Source organism: Terrapene carolina, unplaced genomic scaffold (assembly GCF_002925995.2).
Source record: "Terrapene carolina triunguis isolate 2854851 unplaced genomic scaffold, T_m_triunguis-2.0 Scaffold130, whole genome shotgun sequence".
Taxonomy (NCBI): Eukaryota; Metazoa; Chordata; order Testudines; family Emydidae; genus Terrapene; species Terrapene triunguis.
In genome coordinates, this window is record NW_020664481.1 from 25,366,278 (window position 1) to 25,372,568 (window position 6,291).

General features: G+C 44.2%; 1 pseudogene; it reads left to right on the forward strand.

The window, feature by feature from the left end:
• Positions 1-973: 973 nt before the first annotated feature.
• LOC112120382 lies at positions 974-5,695 on the forward strand (annotated as a pseudogene).
• Positions 5,696-6,291: the final 596 nt, after the last annotated feature.

The window sequence follows — 6,291 nt, forward strand, 5'->3', positions numbered from 1 at the left end:
CTAAATATTTAAATTGCAATGATTATAAGGATGTCATAGCTTGTTCTTTCCAGTTTCCTCCATAGTGAAGGGGGAAGGTCACCCCTTATCATGTCTTGGCTATGAGTCATCTCAGAGTGCTGAAATAATATTGAGTATTTACATGGCATTTTCCAACTTCAAAGCTAATTAAATCAGTCAGCTCCCTTTTGAACCAGGCAAATAGCATGATTATTCGTCTTTTGCAGACGGGAAAAATAAGGCAGAAAGGTGAAATAATTTGCCTAGAGCTGCAGAGGTAGTCAGTGTAACATGTAGGATTAGAACACAGGAATGGTTGGTTTCTAATGTCACACTCAGAGTACTAGACTACAGAGCAGAGATTGCTGTATGCTGTAATAGGCATATGCCTCAGGCAAGGTGTGGTCTTCTAATAGACCACAGAGATGGTTGCTGGTGCCATTCAATATGCACTGATAAACTGTGTACACTTTAGGCGCACCACTAGTGGAACTACTAGAAGTGACTGTGAGGTACCAACAGCTAAATGTTACAGTGATTGGTGATATAGAGGCACATTAGAAGTTGATTGATAGAATCTGTATATCTTTACTCAATTTTCTCCTCATTTTGCACGTATTGTATCATACTCTTCACAGTCAATCAAAGGGAAGGAGCCAAAAGGTGCCTACCTGGGCTGTTCAAAGAAAGTGTGTCCATTATTCATGGAAACTGCTGCGGGCAGGGCCTCATTGCTGAATAATGCTGTCACCTGTGGAATGTCTGCCAGACACTGTCCAGGAGGCTAATTGGGATGGAAGAAGAATTCTATTGGATAGAAGCATCTGCTACACCCTTGTCTGAGCAGTATTAATAGCAACTATGTGAGGCAAGATTTTTACATTTGCTCTGGGTTGTGTTTGTGCTTCAGTAGAGTTTGCTTATAACCTCACTAGGGTCTAAACTATTACAGATACTGTAGGGCTACATCTCCCAAATGGACTCCCAGGTGTGCCAGAACTTTTATGCTGAATGTGGGGCTGCTGTGAATCGCAGGATAAACATGAAGCTGTATACTAGCTATGTATATCAGGCCATGGTGGGTGTTTGTGTTTCTTAGCCTCTTTTTAGAGGTCCAAGGCTTAATTTAGAAATGCTTCTGAACTTTTTTTGCTGAGGGATGTGTGTGTGTGTGTGTGTGGTCCTTTTTTTTCTTCCTGTGGGGGAGGGGAGAAGAACTACGAGCTGGTGTCTTATCTAGAGACTGTAGTAACGCATTAAGTTGGAGGTACAAAGACTACTATGAAAATAATGGGGAGTTATTCAGGGTGCTGTGGCTCCAGAACGGCTTTGGGTAAAGGCCAGAAAAGACAGAAACTTGAGGATTTTGGAGCACTGCTGCAGAAGCAGTAGGAAGGAAGGTGTTCTTGTAGGTGTTAAGAGCTAGTTACTTTGTAGGCTATATGTAAGAGGTGACCTTAACTATTGATGGCTCCTTAACCAACCCCAGGTGTGATGTATAATCTCACTACACTCATTTCTTGTATTTCCACAGTTGTGCTGCTTTGACTGTGCTGATGTGGCTCTGAGGCATGTGACCCAGTTCCTGAAGTCCTATGAGGCAAAGGAGCATGCAGAGAGGTTTCTAACACCAGAACAAGTGGGGGGAAAGAAAGTGTATTGTCCTACAGAACATCGAGGTACAAAACAATTCCATTCATGTATCCAGGAAAGGGATAATTGAAACCATATGAGATTCAGTGCTTTCAGATAAGCTATAATGTGAGGTTATTGCTGTATAGGGTGACCAGACAGCAAATGTGAAAAACTGGAATGGGGGTGGGGGGGTAATAGGAGCCTATTTAAGAAAAAGACCCAAAAATCAGGACTGTCCCTATAAAATTGGAACATCTGGTCACCCTATTGCTGTATTACTGCTTTATATTCCTGTACAAATGAGCAGTTTCAATAATTTCAGTGGATCTCCTTTTCTCTCAGTGGAGAAAAATCTCTCTTTAGAGAGTCATTACATGACCCATCTGTTAATACATATTCTGTAACTTGGCACTGGAACACTAAGGGGTGCTGTGGATCTGCATTTAAAAATTGTGTGGGACGCCTGGATGTCTTTTTCATGCAATACGCTTAGCTGTAGCCGGTGCTATTGCTCCTTCCTCTACAATAGTATTGACAAAAACAAATCAAGTTAATTCTGTTCTAAAGGCTTCTGTGTACTCGGGGCTGCCTGAAGAAAGTCTGCTAGCAGTAAAGTGGACAACTTCACCAAATACTGGTGGGCTGAGGGACCTTACGGCAGATTCAGCAGGCAGAGCTGTTCAGCTGAGCCTCAAAAGACAAATTCAGTCTGCCTGATGCATCTTAAATCATTATGTTCGTGCCATACCACTACTCCCCCTTTCCTGGAGGAGGTGGCAGCCTGCTCCTTTGTATTACTTCTGCAGTCTGCCTTGTGTGGCAGGGAAAGGGAGAAGCAGTCTAGACCACTAGGTGAGTGGAATGCTTCAAAGGAGCTCTCAACGCCATTCCCTACTCCTGGTTGAAGTAATAGGATATGCTGCAATGAAGGTGTCAGATTAGTCCTTTGTCCTCAAAGTGCCCCTTGTTACTTTCCTTGGAGTCTACCTATTTCTCCTGCAGAGTACCCTATATATGTGGTCCCACAAACCTCATGAAGGTGAGGTCTACTAGCATATCTTTTTGTTTGTTCCTTCCTGCAGAAACCAGAGCAGGATGAGTGGGGGAACAGCCTGGAGGCCGTGCAGTGTGCCCTGCAACTAGAGAAAATTCTGAACTAGGCCCTGTTGGACCTGCGCGAGCTGGCTATGGAGAAGAGTGATCCCCATGTGAGTAATCATGCAGCTGCCCTCAAATCCAGCTTGTGGAGATGTTAAGGCGTTTGTGAACACACAGTTTAATGGCCATATTGGCTTGACTCTCTGAGTGGACACAAGGGAAAAAAACGTTGGTCAATGATGAGCCATAGCAGTGACTTAGTTTCTTCTAAGCTAGGCATATGGTGCCTCTAACTTATCCAGTCCCTAATAGCTCTCATGATTGCTAGCAACTGAACTGACAGTATGAGCTTTGCTAGATTCCCAGGCTACCTGTTGTGGCTTGATTGGGACCTACAATAAGCTATTGCTGGGTCTTGCATAGATTGCAGAGGATAGTCTAGCTACTGCCCTTTTACCATATCAAACCAGTGAGGTAACTTCCTTCTTGATTCAGGGACTGTTGTGTAGAAGCCAATCACTGAAGCTAATAAACAAGCTTCTGGAGAATGTGGTTGAACTGAACTTATCCCTGGTGTCACGCCACTAAAAAAATAAACTAACCAGGGACCATTCAGGACCACTATATAAACCGGAGAACAAACATTACCCTGCCTAAAATGTGTGGCATGTTTACAGAGCAATGGAAAATGCTGCTTTCTGAAAAACAAAACTAGATGCTGACTGTCAATTGCCGATAACAAATGGAGAATACTAGTCCTCTGCAAACTTCTCCTAAATCCGTACAAAAACTACTTTAACTCTTACGTAATGATTAGGGCCTTACCACATTCATGGTCCATTTTGGTCAATTTCACGGTCATAGGATTTTAAAAATCATAAATTTCATGATTTTAGCTATTTAAAGCTGAAATTTCAGTGTTGTAATTGTAGGGGTTCTGACCCCAAAAAGTATGTCCGTGTCTGCCCAGCAGCGCAGAAGTCAAGGGTGGTATGGTATTGTCCTCCTTATGTCTGCACTGCTGCTGGTGGAGAACTGTTTTCAGAGCTGGGCGCTTGACCAACAGCTGCTGCTCTCCAGCTGCCTGATTTTTGAAGGCCGTGCAGAAGCAAGGGTGGCTATACTGTGAGCCCCCTAAAATAACCTTGTGACCCCCCCCTGCAGCTCCCTTTTGGTTCAGGACCCCCAATTTGAGAAATGCTGGTCTCCCCCATGAAATCTGGATAGTATTGGTTAAAGCACATGACCAGATTTTACAGGAGGAGACTAGATTTCATGGCCCATGAATTTGGTAGGGCCCTAGTAATGTGTCCCCTTGCTTGCACTGAAGCAAATGGGACTCACCTGTCTGTGTGGCAAATAAAGAAGGCTCTAAACTTTGTGCTGTGAACACATCACTGTTCTCAGACTTGACCATAAGAATGGCCTTAGTGGATTAGGCCAATAGTCCATCTACCCCCAGTATTCTCTCTGACAGCACAGAGTGACAGATTGAGAGGGAATGAACAAAACTGTGTGTCCGTCCCCGGGGGAGCAGGTAAAGGTCTCCCAGGTGCTTGATGGCCACCTCACCAACCTGAAGCACCTGGGAGTGCCCCAGAACGGCATGGAAGCATGCCTGTCTGACAAGCACACCTTGGGGGAGAGCAGCTGAACTCTTCACTACTTTTGTCCTTCAGTAAGAACCCTGGACCTCTCCTTTAGGAGACCGCAGAAGATCCATTGCCTAACACCTCAGTATGGTGAATAAAATTTAGCTTCAAGCTATTTTTAGCTACTTGGTTTCCTCATTGTTAAATTTAATAGACCATGAAAAGTCTAATCAGCTGTTACAATAGCTAAAACACTGTCATTGACTCTTCCTCCAGCACTTCCCACATGCAAAATTCCAGTTGTGACAAATACACTCTAAAGCATATGGCGACTGTTAGAGGCAACATGATGAGCAAAGACATTTTGGGTCTGCTCTGCTACAACACCATTTCTGGTCCTGTTCACCGTAGCAGGAGTTGCCTAGTACAAAAGCAAAGGGGCTTGGTGTGGTGTCTGCTAGGCAGTAGGGAAAATGAGTAGTGTGTTTTGTCAGAGGGTGGAGATGGATGGCAGGAGAGAGATCGCTTGATCGTTACCTGTTAGGTTCACTCTCTCTGGGGCACCAGGCATGGCCACTGTCGGCAGACAGGATACTGGGTTGGATGGACCTTTGGTCTGACCCAGTATGGCCGTTCTTATGTTCCTCAAATAGAAGGCATGGGGGAGGGGGATGCTTTAGGGAATGCTCAGTTAGATTGGCTGGGCTGCCAGCATCTGTCTCTTCTCTCAGCAGCTAGTGCTGCTAAGACTCTGACTACATGGCCATGCTGAATGGCTTAGCTTAGGTAACAAGGGATACTTCAGAAAAGGTTTGACACTAATAGAATGAAAAGCTTCTGTGGATGTAAATGAACAGCAGGACTCCTCTGCATATTGATGCATGGTGGGCAAAGAAGCCTGAAGTAAAACAGAAGGCTTGAACAACTTTCCCAAATTTAGGCCCTATTTTGAGTGGAAGGAGGGAAGTTTTAATGAATAATGGGATTCTTTGATTCCCCCTCTCTCATAAAAGTACCAAGTATAATTAGATTAACTGGATGTGCTGGTCAGGATCGTTTTTGAGATGGAAATTACCTTTTCACATTTAATCCAGGTTTAATTTTCTGACCACTTGAAATGGTGGTGTGTGTGTGTGTGTGGGGGGGGGGGGGTGTTGGAGTGGGAGAACCAGTTTACTTTAGAGCCACTTTCATTCCTGGGGAAGTGGGTGGTTTTCTTCCCCCTCCTCCCCATGCAAAAAACCCACCTTGAAATGAAACAAATGCACTTGCACAATACCCTATAAAATGGTTTGTTCGTTTTTTTTTTTTTTTTTTTTTTAAAGGGTGATGGGAAATCAAGTTTCCTAGGAGTTACTCATAAGCTCTAAAGTCTAAAAAGACTGACATCTGATACAGTGCATGTCATGACTGCATAATGCAGTACTGTCTAAAACTTTATGGTAGCTTGAGTGCTAATCTCTCTAACTCCAGCCAAAGAACAGCACTCCTCTGGCTTTCTTTCTCTCAGTTCTGAAGTTGACAATGGAACTCTTCCTCACCCTGTCTCCTGGGGACTCAGTATATTGATCAGAAAATACTGGATGCATCAAACTTGTCCTGTCTGCATAGTGGACACAGATTGGACACTCTTGCCCAAATAACTAAATTCTTGACCACCTCCACTCTGACTGCAGGAGCATATCTCCATAGTAGCTTTGGCCTGAACCCTGCTCTCTGTGGAGTGTCACTATGGCAACAAGGCCTTCTATCTCCCAGATATAGCTGCATGCACAGCCAGAGAGGAAAGGCACAAATGGTGACACTATCTGGGCTGCGGAGAAACTGAGATGCTTAATAGCTATAATCTCGCAGCTCAATGTCCTAAATGTGGGCCACTTAATCCCCACTTCTCCCGCCCCATCTCTTGCTTTAGTCCTGCTGGTTTTAGGACCATGTTTATATAGTCTGACTAGTGTTTGCTATA